At 49.7% G+C, this 18,638-nt stretch overlaps 1 pseudogene; it reads left to right on the top strand.

The window, feature by feature from the left end:
• Window positions 1-8,115: 8,115 nt before the first annotated feature.
• The window catches only part of LOC132085194 (zinc finger protein 239-like), a 130,125-nt pseudogene continuing 119,602 nt past the window's right edge, over window positions 8,116-18,638 (top strand).

Below are 18,638 nucleotides of genomic sequence, written 5' to 3'. Positions count from 1 at the left end.
CCCAGTGTGGATCATCTGGTGGCTGATCAGGTGGGAGCTCCACCTAAAGTTCTTCCCACACTGCAAGCACTTCTGGGGCTTCTCCCCATCATGAAGCTTTTTATGGACCACCAGCTCTGAACTCTGGCTGAAGGTCTGCCCACCTTCCTGGCTCAGGGTGGCTCTTTCTTCTTCAGAGCACCCTGGGCTGGGTTTGGAGCCCCTCCTCATGGGGGATTCCTGAGGTTTTTCTTCCCTGTTGGATTCCTGTGCGCTAGAATCACTCAAAACGGCCTCTTTCACGAGGTTCTGCCATGCAGATTTTTCCTCCCTGGTCTCCATCCTCAGTTCCTTCCCTGGGGAAGGAAGGACAAGGAGAGGATGGGATTTGCCTCCATGCCAGAGGGAAGGGGAAGGAGATCCCTCCAGTACATCTCTGGCAGGACAGGGCTGGCAGCAGAGTTGTCCTGCAGCCGGGGCCTGTGCTGGGCTGGGAGATGGAGCAGGAGAGAGGGGGAAATAGGAACTGACTTCCTCCTCACCTATCTGGGTGTCCCAGGGCTCCTTCCTCTTCCTCAAAGCCTCCTTCTCCATGCAATCAAGGTTTGGAAATGGGAAATCCTTGTTTGGGAAGAAAACAAAGGGTGTGCACATTGTCTTTTGTACTGGTTTGAAGGCAAACCTGGGGAGGGTCTTAACCAGAATTACAATTTAAAAGAAAACTAAGATCAAGGCAATGATACAGAAACACTGCCTTAAACTGACAGAGTCAGGATATAACCTGACACCCTGTTGGTCAGGGTGGTGGCAGCCGTCCCATTAAATGGTGACTGCAGTCCTGTTGGAGAGAAGAAGGTGATTCTGTCGAAGTAGTGATCCTGTAGAAGGGTCTGGTCTTCCTTTGGAGGTCCAGTGGTGGTTATGGAGCTCTTGTCCTCTGGCAATCCAGTAGGCAAGCTGCTCCTGGTGTGGCAAGTCTCAGCTTATATCCAGGTAGGAATGCTTAGATCCTCCCCCTGGGCGGAGCATCCCACAATGGGAGGATGGAAGTTTATCAGTCCTGCAGTGACACTCAATGGCCCATTCACAGGAGATATCTCCCCTGGAAGGCGTTATCAGGGCTGAGTCATGGAAGAGATAAAGAACACTGACCCACCTGTTTATAGCAGTTGCTGAAGGTGGGGATTGAAAACATGCATTTGGTTACATCTTGCATGGCAACCTGAAACAGTGGGGTAATCCCTGCTCAGGGGGTGAACACCACCCCCCTTACCCAAACTGGCTCAGCTGTAAAACCCCCACCCTGGGAAGGGCACACACACACGAGACAATGTCACACTTACCCTGCCACAGGGGAGGGCTCTTTTTCCTGTCCCCCCTTTTCTATCCCATTTACTGTTCAATAAAATTCATTTTGGGTTTGGTCTCATTATCACCTTAATTGGGGCAGAGGAATCTAACACTTTTCTTAACCAGACTCACCAGACTGTGAAATTATTTTGGCACAGTGAGTTTAGGCACTGTTCTCTGACCCCAAGTGCCTTTGACAACAGCATGGTTCCCTCCTCTGAGGAGGTTGTGGTTCTCTCTGGAGGAACTCTTTGAAACTGGGCTGCAGCTTCCTCTGAGTGACTTATGGGAGAACTGATGAGGTAAATCGCCTTTGTGGGCCTGGAGTGTAAAGAAAATATTTTGTTGTCCTTCTATTACAGCGACCTGATGAAGGTCTTCAGGGTGAGAGAAGTGGACGAGAATCTTGGTTCATGATCAGAAGGCTGGATTTATTGATATATGATATATAATGCATTATAACTATACTAAAAGGAATAGAGAAAAGTTGCAGAGGCTTGCTAAGCTAAGAATAGGAAGAAGAGAATGAATAACAAAGTTCTGTGTCCAGCAGAAAGCAAGGACCAACTCTCCCGTGAGTGGTCAGCAAATCCAAACACTCACAGAAGACCAATCACAGATGCTCCTGTTACATTCCACATCAGCAGATAATTATTGTTTGCATTTTTCTTCTGGGGCCCCAGCTTCCTAGAAAGGACAAATCCTAAAAGAGAGGATTTTATGAAAAAATGTCTGTGACATCCTTCCTTGAAATGTTTTTTAAAATCACAGGAGGAAAGGGAGCAAATGATACCAGCGAGACTGACAAGGTTCATTCACCCCATGGTGAGGAACACAAGGCTGCTAAAAGTCCTACAAGAAGCTCAGCTCAAGTAGCTAAATTCCCAAATAACTCCTGAATTCCCAGGCTTGAGTGCTTTGCGAAATGTGAGAATCATTTTTCTCTTCATCCCTGTCGCCTTTGTGACAGCTACAAAGAGTTTACTTTCCTTTCAATGATATCTGTCTTGGGCTGAATTTACACTTTTTTCAGAATGTGCCAGCAGCTGAGCTGGAGCTGTGCAGGAACGAGTGGAACTTGGAATTGTCACAAAATTGCTTGTACTGTCAGTTTATTAATGTTTGGGATATGTTTGCATTTTCATCACATCTGACTTGTGGGAAAATCAAATATTCATCAAAGTGATTTATGCAGAGTCAAGTTTGATTTCTGCCAAATTATTTTGTCCAGTGCCCAGGGGATGCTCGAGGGGTCTCTGTGCCTCTCGCCCTGGGGGATGCTTGGCAGGGGTTTGGGGGGCTTGTCCCTGTCCCTGCCACCCCAGGCCATTCCTCAGGGGGTTTTTCCCTGTCCCTCTCACCACAGGCCATTCCCCAGGGGGTCTCCATCATTCTCACCCCAGGGAATGCCTGGGGGGGGTCTCCCTCCCTCTCATACCCTGTGCCAGGAGGTACTCAGGGCAGTCTCTGTCCTCTGACCCTGGGGGATGCTCAGGGGTCTCCATCCCTCTGGCCTCAGGCTATGCCTGTGCAGGGCTGGGCACCAGGGGCTCTGTGTCCCTCTCACCGCTGAGGGTGCTCGGGCCTGGGGGGGCTCTCCGACCTTCTCACACCTGGGGAGGCCGGGGGGTCTCTGTCCCTCTCAGCCCTGCTGGGACCCCACCCAAACATCATCGGGGTCACAGGGACAGAGACACCCCCAAACCCCCAGAAGGGCTGAACCTGGGATTTGGTTTGGGGCTGAGGGTTTAGGAAGGGGCTGGAATTGGGGCTGGGATTGGAGTTGGGGCTGAGGTTTGGATTAGAGCTGGGATTGGGGTTAAGGCTAGACATGGGATTAGCTTTAAGGCTGGGGTAGGGATTGGGTCTAGGGCTAGATAAATCTGGCACTGGGATGAGATTAAATACAGAACATTAAGTGTGTCTAAACATGGAGTGAGATTGAGACCAGGATCAGGGTCAGGTTTGGGACTGAGCTCACCCAGGGCAGAACAGGGGGGATGTCACTGCAGGATGTCCCTGGCGTTGTCCCAGCCCTCCTCAGGCACCTCCAAACATGGGGGGCAGCTGGGTGCCCCAAGATCCAGGTGCTCCCACGCTGCCCCTCAGTACCAGGCAAGCATTCCCTGAGGGCAGCCCTGACTGTGATCACTGGGTCTCTGGGATCAGCCCTCACATCCCTGTGGGAGCAGCAGCAGACAGGATGAGCGATTCCCCCGCCCCGTTTTTCCTGTGGAAGGGTGAAGCCCAGCTGCCCTTTTCTTTTGGTGCCTCCTCCTCTCCTCAGCTGAGGATGTCAAACTCCCCAGGAGCAGGAAAATCCTCATTCCCTGTTTCCTTGTGGCTGCAGCCTGGAACATCCACCCAGAATGAAGGACTTTCTGACAGCCCTGCTTGACACTGGCAAGAGGTTTGTGAGAAGGGGAAGAAATTGTATTTTGATAGTAAATAAAAGGTGCAAAATTATTCCTTTCTGTTATATTCCTTTTCAGTCAGTTCTGGTCTGTTTTCAGAGTGCCACCTTCTCAGCTGACTGTGTTTGTGCCCTCTTTTCTCTCCTGCCTCTCTTTGTCTGCTCTGTTTCTCTCTCAGTGTCTCCCTTGACCCAGGGATGCTCACACCAACGACCATACCCGGATTTAATTCCCAATTCAGGAGCTACAACAACCATGGGGGAAGTTATGAAGGCTCGCAGTGAAATGCCACTGTAAGATCTTGCTCCACTTGGCTTTTGGCTCCTTCTTGACAGCTTTGCCCTCAAGGGCAGGAACATCTTTTCATAGCTGAGAACTGGAATTCCAGCCCCTGGCAGTGTGTGCCGTGGATCCCAGAGGGGCATTCCCGAGGCTCCCAGGGTGCTGCTCCTGCCGTGCCTCCCAAGGGGAAAAGATCCAGCAGCTCTGTGGGCTCCCAGAGCACACAGCAAAGGTGGCTTTGATGGACATTTTCCAGGGACTGGGGTGGGAAGGGACCCTGTCCACGGATTACAACCCCGCGAGGGAGAGACGCCTCTGCCGCACCGAAGGAGCGAATGAGAGCGTGGGACAGCAACCGACGATTATTGAGCGTGGACGGAACGGAACAAGAAATGGGGAGGAGAAAGGGAGAGAAAGAAAGCGGGAAGAGGTCTCAAAGAGAGAAAGAAAAAGGAAAGAGGTCTCAGAGAACACAAAGAAACAGGAAAAGGCTCCCGCCCGGACTCCGCAGCTCCCAGGGTCACCCGCAGGGCGTAGCGCCTTTTACAAGCCAATCAGAGGACGCGGTAAACAATTTCCAGCCAACCAGAGCTTTTCTCGCCGATGACTCACCGGTTGCCAGGCCGGCCCGCAGAGCCCGGCGGCCCCGGAGCGGAATTTGGGGCTCGGGCCGGGGGGACGGATCCGCCCCGGGGCCGATCGGGGGCTCCCCCACCCAGCAGCCGGTGCTGCGGGGCCGCGGGGCAGAGCGGTGGAAAAGGGGGGCCCGGACTGGGAGCGGAGGAAATGCGGGAGGAAGAGGAGGGAGAGGAGGAGCAGGAGCAGGAGCGGGAGAATCGCGGCGCTCGCAGCGCCCGCACGCCGAGCCTGCAGCACCCTCTGCCCCGGGAGCATCGCCCCCAGCCCCGAGCCGCAGGGGAGGGCGGAGGCCGAGCTCGCCCCGGCTCCAGCCAGGGGTCTCCGGGAGGGTTTTTTGGAGATTGTTCGGAGCCGGCAGATCCCGGACTCGAGCCCCGGGTATCCCCGGGCTCCCTAAGAGGAGCTTTTTCGGGGGGAGAGGAGCCGCGATCGCCCCTCGGGAGGGTCCCGGGGGTGCACGTGGGGATGGCCCGGTACCGACAGGGCGGGACATTGGTTTTGGGGATCCCCGTGAGAGCCGGGGCTGTGGAACGGGGGACCCTCGGGGCGGGGAGAGGGGAAGGGGCGATACCGGAGCTGGGGGAGCCCCGGCAGCCCGGAGATGAGGCAGGGACGGGAGCCCCTGACCCTGACAGGGGTGTCCTGGGGTGACTTCATGATGCTCGTACCCCATGGGTCTGTTTAGCCCAGAAATGAGTTCTGCACCTTTAAGGCTGGTTCTGAGAGCGAAGAGGAGGAGGAAGAAGCAGCAGTTTGTTTTCACAAACTGCACTCACTCCTCTACATTCCAGCTGCTGGATGGACAGACAGCAGGACAGAGCTCTCCTTTGCTTTTAGTTAGTTTTTAGCTCGCTGAGGCAGAGAAGTTCTCTGGACTGTGGTTTTTCTTTTTCTTTGGAGCTGTTTAAATCTGCTCTGCACTGAACAGCCAGAACACCACCGGCAGCTCGCACCTGTGACCCACCTGGCTTAGCCTGGGCATTTCCAGTGCTGGAGGGACTGAAAAGAGACTGATAAGACACTGATAAGACACTGATAAGACACTGAGTGCGCAGAGCTACAACCCAAGGAGGAACTTTCAGAGTTTGTCATCTATTTTGGAGCAGCAAGAGGTTTTATTGCTTAATATTGTTCAATTTTTGTGCTGGTAAATGCTTTGCCTGTAAAGTAACATTTTTTTTCCACTTTCCTCTACGGAAATATTTTCCCAAACTGGCTGAGGGTGGGGCTGCTGAATCAGCATTCTAGAGGAAACTCCTTTTGGAGGGTTTTGACCAAATTTGCCCTAATCCAGGACAGGGTGGTAGAAAGAAGGGAGAACCCCAAGTGGCTGGATTGAGGGGAGGCTGGAGAGGGGGACCTTGGGACCCCAGAACCTCCCAGAATCCAAAAGCAGGACCCTGGAGAGGAGGGATCCCCAGGCCCCATGGGATCCCCAGAAGCCCTGAGATGGGGGACCAACCATTACCCAAGAGGGATGAGACTGGAAATGGGAAACTCCTGGTGGCTTTTTTTTATTTACTCTTTATTTTGGGACATCAGGTGACTTATAGAAATGGACGTGGGTGGGAGGAATCCCCAACCATAGGCATTCAAAGCTCGTTTTTCCCCAAACATTCACACTGTAACATCCCCCCTGTCCTACTCTGGGTGAGCTCAATCCCAAACCCTGATCCTGGTCTCAGTCTCACTCCATGTTTAGACACACTCACAGTTCTGTATTTAATCTCATTCCAGTGCCAGACTCGTCTATCCCAAGACCCAATCCCAACCCCAGCCATAAAGCCAATCCCATGTCTAGCCTTAACCCCAATCCCAGCTCTAATCCTAATCTCCGCCCAAAATCCAACTCCAGCCCCAATTCCAGCCCCTTCCTAAACCCTCAGCCCCAAACCAAATCCCAGGTTCAGCCCTTCTGGGGGTTTGGGGGTGTCTCTGTCCCTGTGACCCCGATGATGTTTGGGTGGGGTCCCAGCAGGGCTGAGAGGGACAGAGACCCCCCGGCCTCCCCAGGTGTGAGAAGGTGGGAGAGCCCCCCCAGCCCCGAGCACCCTCAGCGGTGAGAGGGACACAGAGCCCCTGGTGCCCAGCCCTGCACAGGCATTGCCTGAGGCCAGAGGGATGGAGACCCCTGAGCATCCCCTGGGTGAGGGGACAGAGACCCCCGAGCATCCCCTGGGCTGAGAGGGACAGAGACTGCCCTGAGCACCCCCTGGCACAGGGTATGAGAGGGAGGGAGACCCTCCAGGCATTCTCTGGGGTGAGAATGATGGAGACCCCCTGGGGAATGGCCTGTGGTGAGAGGGACAGGGAAAAACCCCCCCATGCATCCCCTGGGCACCAGAGAAAGTAATGTTGTTTCTTGTCAGAAAACAAAATTGATCCTAGATAAAATGCATTGAATTTACTCTTCCCACAAGTCACTTGTGATGGAAAGGCAAATAAATCCCAAAATTTTATAAACTTACAATAGAAGCTATTTTTGGCAAATCCAAATTCCATTGGTCCTGCACAGCTCCAGCTCAGCTGCTGGCACATTCTAAAAGAAGAAAAGTGGAAAATAGGCCCAATACGGATTATGAAAAGGAAGGGGAAGCTATGTGTAGCTGTCACAAAGGTGACAGGGACAAAGAGAAAAATTATTCTAACATTTGGCAAAGTCCCCCAGCCTGTGAAACAGACCTCCCCTAGACGGGGCCAAGTGTGACAGTGACCCATGTGTGTGTGGCATTGCCAGGGTGGGGGTTTTACAGCTGAGCCAGTTTGGGTAAGGGGGGTGGTGTTCACCCCCTGAGCAGAGATTACCCCACTGTTTCAGGTTGCCATGCAAGATGTAACCAAATGCATGTTTTCAATCCCCATCTTCATCAAATCTTATAAACAGGTGGGGCAGTGTTCTTTATCTCTTCCATGACTCAGCCCTGATAAAGCCCTCCAGGGGAGATATCTCCTGTGAATGGGCCATTGAGTGTCACTGCAGGACTGATAAACTTCCATCCTCCCATTGTGGGATGCTCCGCCCAGGGGGAGGATCTAAGCATTCCTACCTGGATATAAGCTAACACATTGCTACACCAGGAGCAGCTTGCCTACTGGATTGCCAGAGGACAAGAGCTCCATAACCACCACTGGACCTCCAAAGGAAGACCAGACCCTTCTGCACGATCACTGCTTCGACAGAATCACCTTCATCTCTCCAACAGGACTGCACCACCATTTACTGGGACTGCTGCCACCACCCTGAACAACAGGGTGTCAGGTTATATCCTGACTCTGTCAGTTTAAGGCAGTGTTTCTGTATCATTGCCTTGATCCTTATTTTGTTACTGAATTGGAATTCTGGCTTAGACTCTTCCCTAGGTTTGCCTTTAAACCAGTAAAAAGCTCATTGTGCTCGACCCTTGTTTTCCTCCCTTGTTTTAGGAATATCCCATTCCTAAAACTTGGCCAGATGGCGGAAGACACCTCAAGGAAGATGAGGATGCCCCAGGACACCCAGGCAGGTGAGGGGGAAGTCAGTGCCCCTTTCCCCCTCTCTCCTGCTCCATCTCCCAGCCCAGAAAATCCCCTCGCTGCAGGACATCCCTGCTGCCAATGCCATCCTGCCAGGGATGCACTGGGGGGATCTCCTTCCCCTTCCCTCTTGCACGGAGGGAAATCCCATCCTGTGCTTGTCCTTCCTCTACCAGAGAAGGAGCTGAGGATCAAGATCAGGGACGACAAATCCCGACAGCACAACCTCATGGAAGAGGCCGGTTTGAGTGGCTCCATGGGAAAAGAATCCAATGGGGAGGAAAAGCCCTGGAGATCCCCCATGAGGAGGAGGGGCTCCAAACCCAACCCGGGGTTCTCTGAGGAGGAAAGACCCACCCTGAGCCAGGAAGGTGAACAGAGCTTCAGCCAGAACTCGGAGCTGGTAGTCCATGGGCAGCTTCATGATGGGCAGTAGCCCCACAAGTGCTTGGAGTGTGGGAAGAGCTTCAGGCAGAGCAGAACCCTGATCAGCCACCAGATGATCCACACTGGGAATGGCCCTATGAGTGTGGGGAATGTGTGAAGGGCTTCAGCTCCAGCTCTGCCCTTGTCATACACCAACGCATCCACGCGGGGGAGAGGCCCTACGAGTGTCCCCAGTGTCAGAAGAGGTTTCAGAGCAGCTCCAGTCTCCTCCGGCATAAGCGGATTCACACAGATGAGAGGCCCTTCCGATGCTCTGACTGTGGAAAGGGCTTCAAGCGCAACTTCACCCTCATCACCCACCGGTGCATCCACACTGGCGAGAGGCCCTACGAGTGTCCCCAGTGTGGGAAAAGCTTCACCCAGATCTCTGTCTTAACCAGACACCAACGGAGGCACCTGTAAGGGAAGCTCTGCCAATGCCCCAATGCAGGAGGACTTTTGTGCACTGCCCCAACTTCATCCATAGTTGGAGGATCCATGTTGGGAAGAGCCCTGGTGATCCATTTTTCCTTCTGATCCATGTTGGGAAGATACCTGTCCCTTTTCCCGATGCTGCCAATGACATGATGTGGGATGGAAGAACATGAAGATCTGGCAATGACTGTGCCATTACATTCACTCCCACCTCAGGTCATTGCCAGGGACAGGAAAAGGGCCTCTCTCTCTCTCTCTCTCTGTCCCTGAGGAGAAGGGTGTCCTTTCCAGGCAGGAGGAAATACGTGGCAAGGCAGACCCAGTAAATTGTGTTTTAGTTTTCCCTGTAAACAGTTTTATTTATACACTCTGTTATCAATATTGTTTCTGTTCCATTCATTCCTTATCTCATTGTTGTTCCCAATAAATTGTTCTTATGCCAGCCTGGGATCTTTGCCTTTTGTGCTTTCCAGGGGAGGCGGGAGGGCAGTGAGGACAGCGCGGTTTTAGCAAGAGCAGAAAATTGGGGAATCCCATTCCTGAACCCCGGCCCCTGGAAACCGAGCATCCCAGCTGGTCCCAGCCCTGGTGGCCATGGCAGCAGCCTTGGGAGCGGGTCCCTGGCTGGGGCTGTGGGAACCTCTTCCCTCTGGTGCCCAGGGACAGGAGTGGAGGGAACGGCTGCAGCTGAGTCGGGTCAGGCTCAGGTTGGATGTCAGGAAAAGGTTTTTGCCCAGAGGCTGCTGGGGCCCTGCCCAGGCTCCCCAGGGAAGGGTCCCAGCTCCAGGGCTCTCTGAGCTCCAGCAGCGTTTGGACAGCGCTGCCAGGCCCGGGCTGGCATTGTTGGGGTGTCCTGTGCAGGGCCAGCAGTTGGATTGGAGGATCCTGATGGGTCCCTCCCAGCTCAGCCAGTTCTGTGGTTCTGGGATCCCATGAGCCTGGGGATGGGGCTGCCAATGGTTGCCATGGCAACGGGCTGTGGCTGCAGGCCTGAGCTGGTGTCCATGGCAACCACCCCTGGCATGGGATCTTCATGGAGCTGCCAAGGGACTGACCATAGCAACAAGGGGCTGGGGAAGGTTGCCATGGAAACTGAGCATAGCAACAGGGGGCTGGTGATGGTTGCCTGCTTAAGATCAGGTTTGTCACAGGCCCTCAGAGGGGTTCCATGGGGACTTTCCAGGAATCTCCAGGCTCTTTCAGAGCTGGAATGTCACAGGCACAGACAGGGGCTCCATGGAGACCTCCCAGGGCTTTCTGGGGATGGTAAAGAGCCCTGTGGTCAGAGGCAGTCTCAGCCATTCCATGGTGACATCCCAGGGCACCTTGTGCTGCAAAGGCACCGGTCTGTCACAGGCACTCACGGGGGCTCCACGGTGACATCCCAGGAATCCCCAGGCTGCCAAAGGGCCAGGATGTCCCAGACACTCACAAAGGTTCCTATCATGGGCACAGTGGGAGCTTCAGGCAAAAGCTTTATTTCTTTTTTGGAGGAACTCTTACTGAGACGTGAGGTGGAAAAATGACACTCAAAAGCCACCATGATTCCTCAAACTTGTGCAGGGCCCCTAGACTTCTAAAATTCCTTCTAAGAGAGGAGTCTGGGAGTGGCTGGATCCAAGCCCACTCCCAGTCTTTCTGAAAGGTGTGAAAGATTGGACATTGGAATTGGACTTTAATGCTATTTGTCCCACAGGATTAATCATAGAATACCAGATAAATTTACATAAATGCTGCTCTGATTTTTTCTGATCATGATTAGAAGAATGGTTTATTTACACCACAGAGTAAATGAAAAAATTAGTTATTGCTGCAGCCTTAGGTGGTCTGGACAAAACCTTCCCCAAGAGTGTCTTGTGCCAATGGGTAGGAACCACGAGAGCACCAGCACACAGACACACACACAGACACACAGATACACACACACCCAGAGAGAGAGAGAGAGAAACGCTGAAAGTGTCCAGAGGCCAAAGAGAAAGGATTGTCCAGGGCATAAATGGAGGGAAAGAGGGTGCAATGGAGAGCACCAGGTATCCTGAGGGCTCAGGGGTGGTACACTGGTAAGGGACCAGTAGGGAAATCCAGGGTAGATGGACAGGGTTACACACCAATGGGAAGGGACAACTCGCCAGAACATGAACATGTAAGTGTAAAAGGGGTAGAGAAGGCCAATGGAGAGGGCAGACCTGGGACAAATTAACATAGTGCTGCAGAGCACCATGGGGAAGCCTTTTTTCTCACCCTAAGCTGTGAGGAGTGCCCAGAGCCTGTGGTGTGTCTTTCCAGGGCATTACTACTGCCTTTTCCCTGGTAGGCTCACAGGTTTGGACAGTAGTGCAGTGTCACAATGATCTCCTTGGTTCTGCAGTCCTGCCGTGGCTGCTGTGTAACAATGGACCTGTGATACCCTGAGGCTCCATAGTGTCACCATGGTCCCTTTGGTTGCACAAGGCCCTGCTGGGACATGATGGACCCTTGGTTGCATGAGGTGCCTGGGCTCCCACAGCCCCTCACAGACCCCTATGGCCTCTCAGAGTTCCCCATGGCCCCTCATGGCCTCTCAAGGCCCTTAATGGCGCCTCATGACTGATGGCCCCTCAGAGCCCCTCATGGCCCCTCACAGCCCCAGGCACAGGGCTCCTCCAAAAGGAGAAGGGGTCGGGTCCTGTTTGTTCTCCTTTCATTTCAGTCCCTTCACAGCTGCAAGTGCAGAAAGGCTGAAATGGAGCCTTTCCCCAGCGTTTCCCTCAGGGTTAACTGCGGGCTGAAGCTCTGTGCTGGCGCTGGCCCCAGCGCCACCATCCCTGCAGCCGCCAGGCCTTTGCTGTCCCCCTGTGTCCGTTCCCTGTCCCCGAGTCCCGCCCGGCTCTGGCAGCAGCAGCAGCCGCAGCGCAGGGGGCGCCGGCCCGGCCCAGCCGGGGCTCCCGGCCAGGAGCAGCAGCAGCGCCGGCCCCTTCCCGCCTGCTCCTGCCTCGGCTCCCAAGGGCTTTTTCCAGCTCAATTCTGGAGCAGAGCAACCAGCACCCACACACAGCCCTGACTGCTCAGGGCCCGCCTGTGCTGCCCTGAGCCAGCCCTCAGAGGAAGAAAGGACCGGGTTCCAGAGCTGTTTACAGCACTGTTTGACTCACCCTGAGGTGACAACAGCAGGCTGCTGGTGCCTTTGCCTTGGCAATTAGAGATCACGGCTACTCTTGGCCCTCTTCTGCTTGCAACCTGAATTTTATCCATAAAACTGCAAGTGCCTCTTTCAGTTGGTGCTACCTACAGTGCTTTCATGACAGTGAAATCAGTATTTTTGTCTCGGACATAAAGATCAGCAGATACTGGAATGTCCACCAGCCCCTGAGCACTAAAGTGAGGGGAATTAAAGCCACACAGGCCACGTTTGCAGTGCTCCAACAGAGCCCTGTTGCTGGCACTGTTGAAATAGAATAAACTGACAGAGGCCATCAAAGAAATGGCCTCCGCAGTGTGGAATTAAATTAAAAAATCCTTCAGGAGAAACAGAAACCAGAACTTCTCGACTCACTTCATTGCTCCTTCCCAGCAGCAGGAAATGCAGATGACCAGAGGTGTTTTGCACTGCTGCTGCCCCCAGTTTGAGCCCAGGCTCTGCCCAGTCCCAGTGGGAACCTGAGCCCAGCCCAGGCAGCTCAGTGCACACGGGGCCAGGCCCCAGAGCCCCGGGCACGGCCGCCCATTGCGGGGCAGCGGCGCAGACGGAATGTCCTGCGGCCAATCCTCCTGCTCCTGCCACACAGCGCCAGCCTTCTCCCTCTCCTCCTCCTCTCCCAGCATGGCACAAATTCCAGCTTGGAGGAGTCTGCCCCAGAGAGGGCTTCAGCTCATGTTCCAGCCTGAATGTCCCTGCAGAGGAACAGGGCATCTTTCAGGCACTTGCACAAGCCCAGGCTTCTCACTTCATCAGGAATCTGGGATGCAGCTGGCCTTGTTAAGAAAGCCAAAAGACGAGGGAATGGATTATAGATTACTGAAAAAAAAGTCACTCATCTTTCAGGCAAGGTTGCCAAGTCATTTCCTGCATTTCTTCTTTTCAGATTCTTCCATTTGGCTACTCTGGGAAGTCCAGGTTGTACTGGTGCTTATCATGAACTGATTGTGCTCTTGATTTATGCAGCAAGACACCAAATGTGGAATCATCTATATGGAAGTGTTATGAATGATCAGTCAAAAGCCAAATTATAAAAAATGCGAAAAGATTTCTTTATCTTTTTCCGCGACTAAAATATGGTCTTCAAAACCACCACAGCCAAAGAGACAGTGTCGAGCCCGGGTTCGGTGCTGGGTGAACCTGGATCCCACCTCTATTGCATCGGACCCTCCACCATTCACGAGAGCTGCTTCTTGTAGGGATGCTTTATATAGTTTATTATGCTTGAGCAAAGAAGTCCCAGTTTCTTTTGTAACTGCATATTCATAGTTGGTTCTTTCAGTGTGCAGAGCTGGACAATTGCCATTTCCTTGTTGATAGCCAGCACTGATCGGATTCAGGGAAGTCACGTATTCACACGTATCTTTCTGGCGACTTTGGCTATCTTGATCGATGTTATCAACAGGGCAATGATCGCTCTCAGGGGTCTTCCGATGACTCAGGATAATGGTGATCATTGTGCTGGGTGTGTCTATTCTTGGGCTAAAGTTCCGATCCTTATCCGACCACCTTCAGGAATTTCGGAATTTGAAGAGACTCCTGCCTCTCAGGCTGCTTGTGATCAGAGACTTGGTTGGATTTTGCAATCTTAATGAAATACATGCTTTTATAGCATTAATTATTTCCCAACATATATTACAACACCACTACAATCTCACAGAAGAAGGCAATCATACAGATCAGTGTATGGTCAAATTGCCCCCTAATCCTCATAAAGTCCATCATCTACTCTGCATACGCTTACTTTGTATTTTTGTTTCTCAGTCATCACAGAACTGAGAGCTGCAAGAAAAAGAGAAAGAAATATGAACAGTCCTTGGGTAAGGAAAATACTGGACTGTCAGGAACTAAAAATAGTTGATAGCATCTGTATCAGGCAATTTTTTTTACTCTCTACCAGACCAGTGTCCATTTCAGGCATCCTGTTAGCATGACTTAGGATTTTGCAGCTAAATGCAATGGGCTGCAATTTGAGAGGCCTACAAGAAAAAGAAACTTATCAGACTTTTCCCCCCCTGAGTGACAGGTGCATTACAAAATGAAAGGGCCTACAGACATTTAAAATTTTTCTAATTTTAGAAAAATATAGTATTAGCATCAGATTCCAAGGGCATAGAGATATAGGAGCAACAAGGAAATGCTCCCAGAAATGTTTTCTAGCCTGAAGAGGCAAGCTAGCCACAGGAACAAGAGAGAGCCACTTCTTTTAAAATGTGTGAATTACTGAATGCAAGAGCCATTGGCCCTTTCAGCTTCTGTTTTTAACAAAAAGTAAGCTATTAACTTGTGTTTATGAAGACTTCAGTTGGACTTCAATGTTTTTGGGACAGCTTCTGAGCAAAATACGAAGAAACTGCATTACATATTAGTAAATGCAGCATTTAGAATAACAACTAAATAGTCCTATCTCATAGTTAAATGTTCAGTTCTTCATGTGATCAAGTCCATGAAATGCAGTACCTAATCCAGTTAAATCCCACCTACACCTCAGATTTGCTTGTGTAACTGATATTTTCCACTCCACTCCCTATCCCTTCTCTCACCACAGTCCTCAAGCCCTCAGCCAGGCACCAGCCAACTTCTCACCTCAACTGCTGTTAGCAATCACCAAGCACCTGTTGGTAATTACCTGAGCACCTGCCCCACCCACAGCAGCTGTAGGTCCTTGGCTGCTGGGAGAACAGGTCTAAAGTGCAGACCCCAACACCACCACCCCCCCACAAAAAAAAAAGAAATTAAAACTTTTCTAAATAATTTGAGACTAGTAAAAGATCAGGACATGGAGGGACTTGTTTACCTCATTTAGGCCAATCAAGAAAAAGTTTATAGCCTTCTCTGGAAAGGGAAGACTGTGGGGGGGTTTTCTTGAAGGAGAAGCATGTTTTATCAGCCCAGTTTCCCTCCTCATTTGTTCCTGCTCCCCAGGAGGCCATTCACTAGGCATATATATGTAAATATCTATGTCTGAAAACACATCTACAGGAGTGCATGACTTACACTGGTGCAATTTAAAGCATAGTTTTTATTGTACAAAAATGCAAAAATCTGTTCTAGGAGAGGCACATCTTGTGGAGCTGTAAGGACCCTGACAGCACATCTGCTACCAAAGCAACAACTCCTGCTCTGCAGTGGCTTGAGCGGGCTGAGATGGAAGTGTTTCTTCATCAATGCATAAATCACAACAAAGTAGTGGTGACAAGCCTTTTTTCCAAGTCTGACTGAAGGTTTGGGAAGCGGGTCTGCCGGCCGAGGGCACACAGAAGCATGACACGTTTGCCTACTGTGCACCTACAATTTCTACACCATCATATCACTACTCGGTCACTGAGCAAGCTGACTGTGTATGACAGGTTTTCCTTCCTGCATAGAAAGTCACAGAGAGAAGAAGAGAGGAAGAAAACACAGAAGATGACAATGCAAAAGAAGTTGAAGAAATGTGGCAAGGATTAAGCATTAAGGGACAGAAATAAGAAGAGACCATACCCTTGAACTGTAAAGTCCTGTCAGGAAACTGCAAGTACTTGCATATTTGAGTTCACCACCCGGACTTGCATGCTTCTCCACATTTTCATTATTTCAAAACTTTTGCTTCCTGGACAAGCTGCCAGGTCTCCAGTACCAGTCCTAGCTCCCTTCCAGCAGTCTGCATCTGAGCAGGGAGTTGAAAATAGATCAGGGCTTACCTTTTACGCTGTAAGCATTCAAGACAGCTAAAGAACTTTGAGGAAAAAGGCCATACTGAGTGCCCAGGACAAAGAGATCTTAAGAAATTGGAAGAAGGAAGTATTGATTGAAGGTCACAGTTATGTTGAGGTTTAGCCTTTCAAAGGTTTGTTGCTTTTCTACTGAAAACTGCAGGTGAGAAAGCCTAGGCAGAAAAGGGAAGTAGAAGCTATGTAAACAAACCCATAGCTGTACACAAGGACAGAAGCAGATTTCTTCTTCACTCTTCTTCACCAGGCTGAAGAGAGTGGTTTTATTATTTGAAAAACAAAAGCCAAAGTACCCCAAGTCAAATATATATTGTCCCACTACATTTAGACATTACAACAATAAAAATGCTCTATAAAACTACTGCAGTAAATTAGTCAGTTAGGAACAATATACAGGGCACATGTTAATAGTATCCATATCTATCTTTGGAAAGATGAGCAATTAAAATCTGCATCCCAGCTCATGCTCAGTATTTACTACAATCTCAAATAACAATAAAGTCAAACATAACAGATGACTGATGTTCCTACCTTCTCTTTCCAAACAGAGTTTTAAAAGATAGTTTATTACAAAATCAGTCTCAAGTATGTTCAAGGCCTTGGGAGCTCTCTAAGCTTTAATTAACAACAGAAAGAAAAACTATATCTTTATAACAGAGTTATAAAGATCACAACTTTAACATCACACATATAGAATCCATTTTAATATTTCTGTAAAGCCAGTATTATAATTTTTATATAACAATCTTTTTGTAATATTGCTGAAAGAAGGCACACTTTTCTAAATACCTACTAGCTTTGGTAACTGCTAAAGGTAATGCAGATTGAACTGTACTACTGCTTACTCATCTTTCTGTTGCACAGAAATCTTGGATACTTTAGTGCGTACATCTGTAATTCCGACATTTTCTGAAATTAAAGTGAGAGGAGAAATGGGCTAAATTCAGGTACCTAAAGTTACGTATCAGCATTTGCACACGTAAGTCAAATACACAAGGAAAACTTTTCTATGGGAAGAATGCCAGAGCAAATTAAAATATGTATTGATAAGAATAATCAACACAGTAGAAATGAAGAGCATCTGCACCATAGGAGAGAGTGTATAAAATCACACTCTGCATCAAGAGAACATAATTGGTATTTCTTCACAGCCTTCTCCCTTTGCAAGCCCCTCTGCAAAGTGCAAGGGGCCTCAAGGACTGAAGGAAACACAGGAGTCAAATGGAGACACTTGCACCTGTCTCACTGGGGGCTCATGGGGAAGCAGTTCCCTTGGCAATCAAGCCCCTCTCTGCCAAGGGCACTTCCCCAGATGTGTACATTTCATGGGCAACACCAACCCACCCTTAAGTGCGTGGTGTGGAGGTTCAGGGACATCACAACATAACCAATATGATCCAGTGAAGCTAAATTTATTATTCCTAAAAAGACTCTATTTATAATAAATCTCTACTGTCCACGTGTCTCTAGCTAATACATGATTGGTTAATCCAAGCTGTTCACACGTCTAAAATAGAATGCTGATTGGATCAACTAATTTTTCACGCATCTTGCTGGGGTTGTCTGGCCCACCCATGGCTCACCTTCCCAAGCTTACTGACAAACTTGCTGAGTTCTGATGACTCTTCTTCTTGTGTCTTTTTTGAGGATATACCAAGCCCAGTTCTGAATATATCCATAATTCATTCTTTGTGAAGGTGTTCATTGTCCATTAGTACAAGCAGGCTGGATTGTGCATCGGCTGAATATGGCCATTGTCTAGCAAAACCTCCTCCATTCTGTCTCTGAGCCAGCATTTGAGCCGGTTAAACAAAATCCTCCCTCTCACGCTGTAAAGAATGTGGAATTAGAGTCGGAATGTGACTCTGAACTAGAAGCAGCTCAGAAACTACAGTAGAAAAAAGTTATTCCAGAAGCTATTGTAGAAGGGACTTTTCTATCAAATGATATATAAGCTTTTCCTGTAGTAACTAATGCTCCAAGTAGAGTTTGAGAACTGTTGAAGTGAGGGGAGAACGACCATCCTTTGATGCATCGAACTCAGGTTTATTGATCAATCAGCCAGTTTAAATAATAGTTTTATTGATCGATCAGTCAGTTTAAATAATAGTGTTAATGAAATTCATGCATATTCCAAAATCCAGGTTCATGATAGGCTAACAGAGAAAACTCTAACCACTCCTTTTGTTTTACAATTCCGTTGATTGTTTACACAAAATAAAACCAGTGTTCCCACTGTGATATGAAAGGTTCCCAAACTTCCATATCTGTTCCCAGGGTGCCATCTTTTCCCAGAGAGGGTGTTTCGCTTGTTATGGGAAGACTGCCTGAGAACCTTATTGTTTATAAAGTGATGCCTGAGAGAGTCTAATTGTTTATAGAAATCAGGCTGGGAAATGCTTTTGGAACTGCTTCACAACTACCTTTTACTTTTCCCTCAATTGCATGGCTTCATGGCCTTTTTTTTTTTAAGCCATGCCTGAACTAAACTCTCCACAGAGAACCTTTCAATTGGAAGATTTTAGAAAAATTGAGAGCTGCAATTTCACAATTTAGTTGAAAATCCCAACCTTCACAGTCACTTCTGCAGTTTATTTTTCCATCTAACACATTAATTCCAGCTGATGTGCATACCCTTATAAGACTTATAATGCCACCCCATCAGCAGGAGATGTTTCATAAAAGCTGGGAGGAAAAGTGTGCTCAAGAAGC

The sequence above is a fragment of the Ammospiza nelsoni genome, chromosome 29, assembly GCF_027579445.1.
Source record: "Ammospiza nelsoni isolate bAmmNel1 chromosome 29, bAmmNel1.pri, whole genome shotgun sequence".
Lineage (NCBI taxonomy): Eukaryota > Metazoa > Chordata > Aves > Passeriformes > Passerellidae > Ammospiza > Ammospiza nelsoni.
The sequence above is the reverse complement of the archived record's forward strand: the minus strand, read 5'-3'. Positions and strand labels throughout refer to the sequence as shown.